Below are 13,495 nucleotides of genomic sequence, written 5' to 3'. Positions count from 1 at the left end.
TTGTATTGTTTTCTAAATGATTAAATCATCATCTAATAATAATGACATGAACTACTTTATACTTGTTCTACTTGACATGCATTATTTTATTTAATCTTCATGATTTAAGTAGCTCTTAAAACCAGTAGGAGGTGCCTCAATGATTATGTGTTCTTAGACTGTTTAATTCTAAAGGAGATATTTAGGAGTAAAAATGCTTTTTTTACTTTTTATAGATATTGGTAAATAACCCTCTATAGAATTTGTACTATTGGTTCCACCCACCAAAAATGGTGGGTATGTGAATGTTTTTTACCCCCTGCACTTACCAATACAGTGTAAATATTTTGATCTTTACCACTTCAATAGATGGAAAACATGAGGTGTTAAAATATTCTTGTTTTCAGTGGTATTTTCTGTTATAATTGAAATTGAGCATTTATCATATCACCACCTACCCCCAATCTCAAAACAGGCCTGCCAGGAGATTAGCAAGTTTTAAATGAGATGACTTTGTCAGTAGAAAGTCATAAGAAAAACTGAGAAAGGTGTAGGATTTTTCACTTTGGCATATAGGTTTTATTTTGATAAAATGCCTAATTTTTTTCTGAGGTGGTTTGAGAGCTTTTGACAGAAATCTGTTTGTATCCTAAGATTTAGGATGTTTGCCCCCTAAGGTTATGGGGCACCTGTTAGGAGCATTCACACAATCCAAGCATGGCTGGCAAATATGTCCACTATGATACTTTTAAGGTTAAATGAGGGTTAGATTGAACTGTTCTGAGATATGACAGTTATTAGACATATACCTACAAAAACCCCAAAGGGATAGTAAGAACTGATGGACTTTTATTTTTACATACCAGATTCTGAACTGATCCAGGACTGAAATCCACTATTTACTCTTTGTTCAATAAAATCATATGAATATTGAGTATTTTATTGTCAGTAGATAACATTCTCCACTAGAAACATACTTTATAACTTCACCACATGGCCTCTCCGTAACCTCTTAAGTAGTCAATTAAAAAGCTTTTGCTTTATTCTCCATTCTTTTGTGGCTATATGCATTTATTATATAGACAGCTTTGTGATCTAGGCATGTACAGTTTAGCATGAAATACTTGACTTTGGAATAATGTCATTTAAGGATTATCTCCAGTGACTGAGGGCAGGCATAGATGGCATGGGAAATGAAATCTGTTGAGAATCTGGAGATCATTTTCTTTGGATTTATTTCAGTGTCTTACCTAATAAACCTATTAATAGAGCAGCAAATATGGCAAAATCATCTTAGAAATCGTTACTCTTTCAGAGACTTGAAGGTCCTCTAGTATACTCTAACTGTGTAGATGAAAAAGCTCATTTAGGGAAGGACCTTTTCCAAGAAAGTTCCTGGATGAGTAAGGACTCCCTAAGTTGAGCCCGGTGATTCTCCTTTCTCAAAATTACCCATGGCCTGTTCAAACAAGAAGTGAAATATACAGCAGATGTGGAAAAACAGCAAAGGTAATCACATGGACATCCACCTTATTAAATTAATGTTGGCAGCATTTCTTCACTGTTCTAGCCGTTCCATAGGATTCTTTGCTCTGTGAGCTATCTAATATTTGTTTTCAAATGATAATTTGCTAGGTAGCTTTAACGTTCTGAAATGACAGCCGTACCATCTGGCAAGAAAACCTGTACTACATAGGTATTAAAAGAGATCTTCATTGCATCCAGCCAAGACTTAAAAACTTCATTAGCTTGTGGAATTTTTCCCCTTATACAGAACTACTCATAGATAGCCTTTATTCCAAATAGTGGACCAAGAAATCTTTGACCTGTATAAGAAATCCTATGCCAACATATCTGATAATAAAATTTATTAAATGCCATTTTACAGAGCTTATGAACATGGGTCTTAAGTACCTGGAGCTAGTAAATCATAAATTATGTAAACTAAAATTATTTTCTTGAGCATAAGGCATATGCATTGCTGATTATATTTGTCATAAAGAAATTTAATCTTTATTACTTTGAAAGAAGCTTGATCATTTTATTAATGTGGTCCTAAAAAGGATATATTGCTCTTGCCATTTTTATCCTTTATTTTCCTTTTTTTCTGTAGTCAGTAGCACCCATCTCCCTGTCAAAGAAGCATGCAATTGCATTTTCAGTATTACCTCAGTCACAAATGATTCGTCTATGCTAAAAGGGGACTAGATACTTGTCTTTCTTGTTGCTTGAAGCTTTGAAAAAATCTATTCATTTGTTTTCAATAGTATTGTTCTGAGTTTTTTTTTTTTTTTTTTTTTTGCTTGGGTAAAGGGCCAATTTATTTGGAAAAATTGAGTTTTCATTTGTCTTGGCCTATCTGTCATATTGATAAGATCTGCTGTCTTAGAACTTGCTCAGAACTAACAAAAGAATAAAGTGGCTGAGAAGACCTATTAGTTTATACATTTCAGAAACAAAAGATTTATTTTTCTCTATTCTCCTTGTCTTTTGAATAGGGTTTGAATTAAATGATTATTGTGAGTAAAATGAGATTTAATGATGCCAACATTATCAATTTGTGCAGTTACCCAGGTGTAAAGGATTATGCATACCAAGGTAACCTGAAATCTCCCTACATTAAGCATCTTACTAATACAGAAGTTAGTTTTGAGGTGCCTGTATGGCTCAACTGATTAAGCTGTCTGACTCTTGGTTTTGGCTCCAGCCCTGAATCTCATGGGCCTTGAGATAAAGCCCTCAGTCCAGCTCTGTGCTTGGCGGGAGTCTGCTTGGATACTAACTCCCTCTGCCCCTTTCCTTGCTCATTGCATGCTCTCTCTCTCTCTCTCTCCCTCTCTCTCTCTCAAACAAATCCTTAAAAAAGAAGTTAATTTTGATGCAGTCACAAACAGAACTCTTAATGTCTGTGCAGGAAGGGAATGTCTCATCTGTTTTTCAGTATGCTACAGTAAATACTTAAAAAGATATCTCAAAATTTTGAATAAATTAAACCTATTGTGTATCATTTTATTTTTCTCATTTTGTATTAATTACTGTCATGGTTTTTTATAAATGTTTGATTCTTTCTATCTGCTTAAAATAATGTTTCTCCCTGATGCAAATTGCTTTAGTCCTTAACTTGTCAGTAAGAGGAGCTTCGCCATATTGTATTGTAAACACATGATGTATTTTGATTAACGGTTATTAAACTGACTAGAGAATCAGATTTCAGTGTAATGGTCTCACTAGATTTTAAGTTTTGATGATTTAGAAGTCACAGGACCATGCAGTACTATGCTTGTTTTTGACCTAATTCATTTATTTACTACTGCACATATCCACGAACCACCCAGGGTTTTAGTGACCACTGTGAGAGAGGCCACTGCACTAGGAGCTGGAGTACAAATATGAACTCTCGGTTGCTTCTGGCACAAACAGTTTAGTTAAAGGAGACGTGTCACTAAACCAATATAAAATGTAGTACAGGAAATACTGCAATAGGAGATGCAGAGGTAAACCTTAATTCAGTGGAGAAGGGCTTAGAAAGTTCAGGTTGGTAGAGTTGAGTTTTGAGGGGAGAGTATTTCCTTAATTTTGAGGTAGTACAGATCGTATACATTATCATGAAAATTTTGTGTAGCAGCAACATAATCATTGTGGAGTTACAACATGGTCTTTTGGGAGAACTTGTATGGTTTACATCATCTGGATCACTGCCAAGGCTCTAATTTAGTAGGAAATACAAAAGAGTTGGAGATAAGAGGTTTCATTCTGCTTCTTATTAGCAGTGCAACCACAGACCAAACATGAAACCTCTCTTACCCTACTTTTTTATCTGATAACTAGAGATCATGCTAGTAGATACTGAATACATGTTTTCCTTTGGACATTAAGTCAAACATTTATCTGAAAGCACATTATAAATGGGAAAGCTTTATAAAATATAACTTTTTATTCTATACATATTTCACTCCTACTAAATTTTATTCATTGAATTACATGTAGGGAATAAATAGTTTTTTTTAGTTCTTCAGGAAGCAATTAACAGTTTATAAGCATCATTATTTGACTCCATACTTTTTGTTTTGGGGCTCAGGAATAACTTTAAATATTTTCTTCAAGAATACAACATTTTTATGTTCCATTTATACCACCAGGCCTTGGTACAAATGGAACATAACAAAGATATCCCATTTTCATTTTCATTCACTTACTCATTTTAATTTCACTTATCAATATCTACTGTGTATCAGAGTCTATGCTAGGAACCAAGAATATGCAACTAGATGGTACCCTCATTTAGTTTACATTGCAGTGAAGGATGTAGTTATAAGTCATATAGATAATCAGTGATAACTACTTTGAAGAAGCAAATGCTGTCCTGTGATAATATGAGTACCTGACTTAGGGCATCAGAAGAGACTTCTGTTAGAAAATGAAGCTTAAGTGGGGATCTATTGAAAGAGTAGATGGGTAGATGGAAGTGGCTTAAGATAGAGAAGATGCCAGATGAAACACTATGCATAAAAACCCTTAAATGGGAAGGAACACTTGACAGATTTTAGTGTACCTGGAGTGCAGAGAGCAAGATGGAGAATGGTGGAAGATGCTGAGAATATTTAGCCAAGGCTAGATGATAGATGGGTTTGTAGGCCAGTTAAAGAACTTTGGTCATTTTCCATGACTAATGGGAAGACACTGAAGCATCTCTAGAGGTTGAAATGTGGAGGCGGGGAATGGATAGATGGGGTCAGGTGAATGCCGTGAGAATGTTCTTCCTGTTATTTCAGGTATGAAATGATGGTAGATAGAAGGGAGATGGTAATGTATGTATATGAGGTAAAATGGTCTAGACCTAGTGTTCAATTGACTACTCTTAGAAGAGGTGAGAGAGAAAGATGTGTGTGACTTCTGCCTCTCTGGCAGGTGAATTAAGGGGATGCCATTCACTACCAACACTGGAAGTGGACTATTTGGGTTAGGGGGAGTATTAGTATAGGAAATCATGTGTTTGTATTCAGACACATTGAGTTTGACAACCCTTTAGAGTATCCAAATAGTGATGTCAGGTAGCCAGTTGGCTGCATGGATGTGAAGCTCAGAGAGTTTGAAGATAATACATAAGTTATAGAAATGTAAATATAAATCTGTATTAAGTCCAAACTATTATCAATAACACTTGGAGTTTAAATTTAAGAAGATTCAGTGTTAAGTTTTTTAGGGTAAGGAAAGTGAGGCATTTGTATATATTGATCAGACCTCATGCTGGTAATAATTTTGTAGGGGACCCTGGCTGATTCAGTCAGTAGAGTATGTGACTCCCAGTCTCAGGGTTGTGAGTTCAAGCTCCATGTTGGGTGTAGAGATTACTTAAAAAAGTAAAATTTTTGTAATTGTTGCACAACTTATCTAGCCCTTCATATCTATATTTCATGTTTTTAAAAATAAATTCTGATCTAAAAATTGGCAATGAATTTAAAGAAATAATGAGAAGTTTTTATGTAGTTTATGAAGGATGGACATGAATTGTTGCTCTTTATGATTTTAGGAAATTTTTCCCTTAATTTCAAATGAAGACCATTTTTACTTTCATGTGAAAATCAAATGTTTACTGTAATATGTATAATAAACAAAACTATTAGTATTTTTTTGTTTTATGTATTTGATATTATAAAACCTATAGACTTTTTTAATAGACTTACTGTAACAATTTTCTTGCTCATCAGGGTAATTTATTATATAGTTTAAAGAATATGATGATAGGGGCACCTGCGTGGCTCAGTGCTTAAGCATCTGCCTTTGGCTCAGGTTGTGATCTGGTGGTTCTGGAATGGAATCCTGCATCAGGCTCCCTGCAGGGAGCCTGCTTCTCCCTCTGCCTATGTCACTGCTCCTCTCTGTGTCTCTCATAAATAAATAAATAAAAATTTTAAAACAAAACAAAAAGAATATGTGATAAAATCAGATCCTGTGTAATTCACTGAGAAACTTTTTCTAGCATGATTTGCCATTCAGACAGTTATTTTTTGTGGCATCCTTGCCATTGAGACATTTTATTCTAAAACCAGGAATACAACTGACTACTTAAAAAAAAAGAAAAAGCCCAGGGTTATGCTTTATTCTAAAATTCATTTCTTTATTTGTAGGTAATGAGCACTTGAAGTTGAGATGAATAACATATTTGGGGGTATGTACCATTTATTTAAATAAAATATGTATGTGTAATCTAGCATAAAAATTATCTTTGAGGAGTTGTACAAAACTTTTGACTGCTGATGAGGACTACATTTCCTTATGAGTTATGCACTTAGTAAATAGCTCTATTTTATGTAAATAATACATACAGAAAGCAGTAGTAATGAATTTTATAATAAACTATAAGATAATAGGTGATTTTAAATGTAATGTGTAGCTCAAGAAATTCATTTGCAAATAAAGTTTTATTAAATTTCATTTACCAATGTATTTAAAATTGTTCAGTTTTTAAAGTAGGAAAGTTAACTAATTACCTTAAATATATTACCAAATAATTGTAGAATGCAGTGTACTTATTAATTTTGCCTCATATATTTATTTGGCATATATCTTTGGTGTTTTTTATGCAAGTTATATTTTGTTAGGTTACATTCTAATATTACCAACATGTGCATTTTGAAACTCAGTGTACCCCTGTAAACATTATTTCCTATGTTCTTATTTCTAGTGATGAGTTGCCTCTGCTTTCAGTAGAAAAATTCTCAATGAGCATCTGTTTCTCAGTCTAACTCCTTTATACTTAATACAGAGTTTTCTGTTAGCTTTCTGATTTAATACATACATCATATACTCTAGAATTATCAATTTACTTGTTTTAGTAATTTATATTTTGATAATTTTGTGATAATACTGTGATTTACATTTGCTTACTCCATTGCATATAGTACTGAGGCATTATAGAATTTATGCAGAAGATCTTTAGACTTAAAAAGAATTACTGACCACTAAAGAATGATTATTAATTAGTATAAAATTGAGTCTTAACTGCATTAATGACAATCTAACGTACACACAGATATATGTACAGACACAAGTACCACCCAATCTAATAGTCATTTAAAGATGACTCATCTAAAGATGACCAAATTACAATAAAGTGGATGCTATTCTACAGTTTTGGGCCATCACAGCTTGGGACCAGGGATTCTCAAGTCAAATGTTTTAAGACTAATCTTGCTCTCAAGAGCTGTTGGCTCTTAAGCAATTCAGTTTCCCTACGGTCACTTTCTTTGTATGGTTAGTGGGCGAAATCATCAATGATTTCTTTAGTTACTCCTTCCCTAAAATACTTTTCATTTCATATTTGAAAAAGCTAAAGTTTAGAGGCGAATAATTTAGTATTGTTATTAACTAACATTTTACAGTTTAAGATAAATTTACTTATTGGGATAGTACATTTGAAAGGTACAATTGATTCTTTGGCTAATCAGTAATGTTATTGTTTGCTTAAATTTTGGGGTGGGGGTGGATCTAAGAAGGCAGGCTTCCCTCTGTATCCTTTTGTCCTACCTGACATGGAGATTCAGGATTGACTCATTTTTTTTTTTTAAGATTTTATTTATTTATTCATAGAGACACACACACACAGAGAGAGAGAGAGAGAGAGAGAGAGAGGAGGGGGCGCAGAAACACAGGCAGAGGGAGAAGCAGACTTCATGCAGGGAGCCCAACATGGGACTCAATCTCGGGTCTCCAGGATCACGCCCTGGATTGAAGACTGTGCTAAACCGCTGAGCCACCTAGGCTGCCCTGGACTGACTCATTTTGAAAGAATCCCTTATAACCTTGTTAGCTCAAGGTTATCTTTTATCTGATTTCTCTCTTCCTGGACAGGTTGCTGGCTGAAGAACATTAAAATATCTGTTTTCTTAGTGGCTTCCTTTTCTAGATTTGAATAATTCACTTGATACTTCCAAGCTACTTAGATGAAATAATGTTATCCAGGAATGCTAATTTTAGTTCCTTTGGTTTGAAATTAGAGAAATAAATGCATTATATTTTTAGTCTAGATAGTAAGGCCTCATATCTTTTAATTTGGTCTTTTAAAAAACTCTAAATAATGTTCAGATACTCTTTATATTGTGAGGTTAAATAATTGCTTGAGATAGGTGTTTCTTTTTTTATTTAAAAATATTTGAAATAGATAAATATGGGGAGAGATCTATTTGAGTGTTAGGCTTATTCTGCATTGAATACTCCCTTGTATTTCCCATTCATATATTATTTTAAGCTCTTTAAGCTCTTTATTACAAGCATTACAAGTGCAGATAAGAAATGACCTCTGTTTTATACCAGAGGGGATTTTTTTAAAAGATTTTATTTATTTATTCATGAGAGAGAGAGAGGCAGAGACACAGGCAGAGGGAGAAGCAGGCTCCATGCAAGGAGCCCAATGTGGGACTCCATCCCAGGTCTCCAGGATCACACCCTGGGCTGAAGGTGGCGCTAAACAGCTAAGCCACCCGGGCTGCCCCAGAGGGGATTTTTATGAACCAGGCTAGAGACTCTGGGAGGTATCTTGGACTATTTTTCTCACTCGGAAATTCTGTGATTGTATGATTTTGATCTGATAGGTGAAATCTAAAAAATCATCACCTTTGTAGGTGAAAAATGGTAAGGAGGTGTCCATTTTATATGGATCAACCTACATATGCAAGATTAGTTATTCATTGTTTTGAAAAAATATGTATTTCATCTGTAAAAATGATAACAAGCAGCAAGCTTATTAGGACACTAACTTCATTTTTTAAAATGTAATTATCATCATGAGTGCCAGATATTAAAAACTATATTTTAGGGCAGCCCTGGTGGCTCAATGGTTTAGTGCCGCCTGCAGCCCAGGGTATGATCCTGGAGACCGGGGATCGAGTCCCACGTCAGACTCCCTGCATGGAGCCTGCCTGTGTCTCTGCCTCTCTCTCTCTCTCTCTCTCTCTATCTCTATCTCTATCTCTATCTCTATCTCTATCTCTATCTCTATCTCTATCTCTTTTTCATGAATAAGTAAATAAAATCTTTAAAAAAAAAACAAACTGTATTTTAAACATTTGTATATCAAATGGGAATAAAATGTTCTTTACATATCTTATTTCTTTTACAGGGATTTTTTCCCCCTGTATTTTATGAGACAAATCACAGGCATTACAGTTTGAAATCAACTTTATTGTTTTCATTGCAATTGCTACATAGCTGTTGAATATTTGCAGTAAGTTTTAATGATGAATGAAGTGCAAGTTTGATTAAATGCCATTAGTAAAAATATCTTTTTATGGTAAAGGGTGGTTTTCAGCATGGCCTTGACAAAGGCAATAAGTAAATGTGTTATTTCCCTTCAAAAGAATACAAGTCAGCATAAGCAAATTTTAAGGGAAATATTTAAAAATTAACAATTAATGAATATTTGTGTGTTGAAATTATATGAACATGTAAATAGAGATCAGAGATATACTTATTTTCAGAGGCTAGTGTAATACTAATTAGAAAAGTTGTAGATGTCCAATTTTCCCAGCACCATTTATTGAAGAGACTGTCTTTCTTCTAGTGGATCGTCTTTCCTCCTTTATCGTATATTAGTTGACCATAAAGTTCAGAGTCCACTTCTGGGTTCTCTGTTCTGTTCCATTGATCTATATGTCTGTTTTTGTGCCAGTACCACACTGTCTTGATGAACACAGCTTTGTAGTACAACCGGACATCCACATGCAGAAGAATGAAACTGGACCACTCTCTTGCACCATACACAAAGATAAACTCAAAATAGATGAAAGATCTAAATGTGAGACAAGATTCCATCAAAATCCCAGAGAAGAACTCAGGCAACACCCTTTTTGAACTTGGCCACAGTAACCGGAGAAGGACAAACAGTGTATGTTCTCATTCATTTGGGGAATATGAATAATAGCGAAAGGGAATATAAGGGAAGGGAGAAGAAATGTGTGAGAAATATCAGAAAGGGAGACAGAACATAAAGACTTCTAACTCTGGGAAATGAACTAGGGGTGGTGGAGGGGGAGGAGGGTGGGGGGTGGGGGTGAATGGGTGACGGGCACTGAGGGGTACACTTGACGGGATGAGCACTGGGTGTTATTCTGTATGTTGGTAAATTGAACACCAATAAAAATTAATTTATAAAAAAAAAAGAAAAGAAAAGTTGTAAATACCATAATTAATCTACACTAAACAATTCCATTTCTATTACCTATTTTATTGCTAAGTATGGCAGAGATTAGGAAGATAGTTATAATGCTGACATTGAGAATGTTTCCATGATTACTTTTCAGTTTTTCTAGCCATTATGTTTCTGATTCTCCTGCTACTTCTCACTTGCCATTATACCCAGTATTTGATCCTACCTGCCTGCCTTTTATTCAGTGTCCTTTGTCAGGGATACTCTTTTCTTCCAGTCCTTACTTATCACAGTTGTACTAAACTTGCAGTGTCTAGTTTAACTTTTGCCTCTTTCACAAGGCTATCCGATGTCCTTCAGTCAGAATTTTGGGCTCAAGGTCATTGCTGTCCACTTGTCCTTCCATTGTAGATCATCTGAAGCATGGTCTCTTGTGACCAACACATGCTCTTGATGTTCATCTCACGTACCTTCTGTTTTTTTTTTCTTTCTGCCCCACTGGATAAATCATCTCACACCATCATTTATTTAACTTTGAACATAGTTCCTTAGGGTTGAGAAATATTAGAAAAGTGAGAATGCATCTGCATGCATGGTGTGAGGTATTGCACTAGAGACCTTGAAAAAGTATGTTGGTACTGAAAGATTAGTTATGTAAAGAATTAAGTGATTAATTATTTTATCAAGAATCAGGAATAAATCTTTTCTAGGAATTATAAGGCAGAGATGTTTTCTTTGACCCTTCCTGTTTTGCTTCTTAACATCTGTTTAATATTAACAACAGCAAAAATGACAGCTATAATGGCAAGCTGTAGTTTCATAGACCTTACTCTATGCATTCACACACTTTATCTTTTTTGATCTTCATGTCATGCCATGAAGTTGGTGGGGCAGAAGTTAGACATTCAGATTTGGCTAAGTTTGTTATCAGCTTATACTATTTTAAGCTTGATGATGCAATCTAACTCTTCTTTTATTAAATGTTAATATTTAATGTCTGTGACCTTTTCACATAATTTAAAAATAAAATAATTTCTGTAATCCAGAAAGTAATGTCATAATTTAAAACTATATGCCTTTTAAAATATATGTTGCTATTTTGATCAAAATTCATGGACTAGGGTCCCAAGTTGCAACCATTTCACAGTTCTCTCATCCCCTGGACAAAGGAATTCAAAGAAGGAGTAGACCTATCCCCTAAAAGTATCAAGAGTAGGGACATTGAGAGTGAGTCCCTATATGATATATGTCAGTGAGTGACATATATCTTCTCTATAGAGGAAGATAACTGATGTCCACACAGTTAGGCTAAGCCAAGATACCCAGAGAAGATTGAACCAGAAGCGGTGAAAGAAAGAGTCTTGAAACAGTTGTCTTCACTTCTGTGATCTCAGGTGCTGCTTCCTGCAACTTTCCCTTCACTCTTGAGCTCTACCCTACGTAATAAAGAGCTATAGGACCCAATCAATTACCCTTTTATATAAACTATATTAAGTAATGATTTGTTATTTGCAATTCATTGTACTAATGCAGATAAAAATCATTGATATAACAGTGTTCTTTCTGCTCCACTTTCCGTTCCAATTTTACTTTCTTCTCTTTTTCCCTTTTCTTTCTTCTCTACTCCTTCTCTGGTTTCATTTTTCTTTATGCCTTGCCCTTTCTTTCTCCCTCATTTCTGCCCATTCACTCCATGTATCCATCCATCTAATACTCATCTCCTGATGAACACACATTGAGCATTATGCTAGGTTCCAAAGACAAAAAGATACATGACATACAGACTTTTCTCTCTTTAGGATCAGGTTTCCTCTCTTTGCTTTTAGGAAGTTGGTGTTTGAACAGAAAGGTAGAATCCAGGCCAAAAATAGGAGAAAATAATAAAAAGGAAATCCTTAAAGCATTTGCCTAATACCTGAGGTTGGTGGAAAGATTCAGGACAGGAAGGGTTAACTGGGAAGGGTTGCTGAAAAAAAGTTGAAGGTAGAGCAGAGATTCTTTGTAACAGCAATTTGTCAATAACTTCAAGCCAGATTGTAGGTTCAAAATACATACCTTTGCACCAGAGCATGCATTATTTAAACTGGTAAAGAAAAAAAATCATCCTTGAACCTCCTCTTGTTTTGTAGTATGGTTATAAGGTGTGGGTAAAGAGGAAAGCCTGGATATGTCACTCTTTCTTCTGTAGTAAGCATTGGAAAAGTAATTATACAGAGCGTCACAAAATCACTTGCTTTGTCAGGTCATCATAAACTCACAGGGGACAATAGCAGAGGAATTGGTGAAGTTTCCTTAAAAATATTAACCATATCAACAATTCAGTCTAAGTCTGCCCACATGGGCATTCTCAAGTATAGTAGTAATTTGGAAACAAAAGATGGACATTTTTTTTAAGATGGACATTTTTAAGGCTGCAATCTATAACCTTTCCTCTTAAAATATTTCAGCTAGATTTCTTAGTTTGCCATGCAGGATCCTGAGCACACTGGCCATTATCTACCTCTCAATCCTCTAAGATTTTGTATTTCTTTACTGCTGTATCTCAGTAAATGCTCTCCTTCTTTGGATATGTTACCTCTATCTGTTGTCCTCCTAAACCTGGTAGATTCATTTTTTAATACTTATTTTTGTTAGAGCCTACCTTTTTGAAGGCCTCCCCCTTGGAAGTGTTCTCTGACAACCCAAGGCAGTGTTGTTCTTACTTGGTAACTGCATGCATCTCTTTCTTATGTCACCAACTACTGTGTGGGCTCTTATTGTTTTTATATTTTTCTTTCTAAAATGAGACAAGGGCTCTGTTACAACAAGAACCTTTACATTCATCTTTATATGATCAATTTACAGGCCCATGCATGGGGGATAATGAGGGTTGAATACTTGTTAACTGAATAAATAAATGAACAAAATGGGTTGGAAGAGACACATAATATAGTTCACTGTGGACAAGTAAAAGATAATGCTTTTCTCAAAAATAAGGGCAAAATAAAGGTTCTGAGATTTCTAGATGCATTATTTTTAAAACCTTTATTTAGGGTTTTACATGTAGAAGCTTTTACCCTGTTCAAACTCTTACCTGATAAATAATCATTGTTATAAACATTTTTTATGGTCTACATTTCAAAAGACTTTGCAGTCAAAAAAGATGAATATATACTGGTTTCTCACAGAAAGATACTGGAAACAAAGGTAAAAGCATTATAATTCAGGATATTTAAAGTTTATGAAAAAATTTGAACAGCTCATTACAATATTTAAAAACATTCTGAAGTCAAATTGAGAAATAATATATATATATTCTATAATATGCAAAATGTATGTTTCCATGTTAAATACAAGAAGTCCAGTAGCTAAACATCTATTATTGCAGGGGTG

The 13,495-nt window shown here is 34.6% G+C and overlaps 1 protein-coding gene across 9 annotated transcripts in view; it reads left to right on the top strand.

Moving 5' to 3' along the window:
* Positions 1–13,495, top strand: part of CNTN4 (contactin 4) — a 903,432-nt gene that overhangs the window by 127,516 nt on the left and 762,421 nt on the right. For 7 of the 9 annotated variants that reach the window (XM_055344760.1, XM_055344759.1, XM_055344751.1 and 4 more), the window contains one exon: positions 6,108–6,148. The exons of the other annotated variants lie outside the window; for them this stretch is intronic. The gene's annotated coding sequence lies outside the window, so the exon portion shown is untranslated. The remainder of the gene's footprint in view (positions 1–6,107; positions 6,149–13,495) is intronic. 9 annotated transcript variants of the gene reach the window in all.

Source organism: Nyctereutes procyonoides, unplaced genomic scaffold (genome assembly GCF_905146905.1).
Source record: "Nyctereutes procyonoides isolate TBG_1078 unplaced genomic scaffold, NYPRO_anot_genome, whole genome shotgun sequence".
In the NCBI taxonomy this organism is placed as follows: Eukaryota; Metazoa; Chordata; class Mammalia; order Carnivora; family Canidae; genus Nyctereutes; species Nyctereutes procyonoides.
This window is presented reverse-complemented; position numbering and strand designations above follow the sequence as displayed.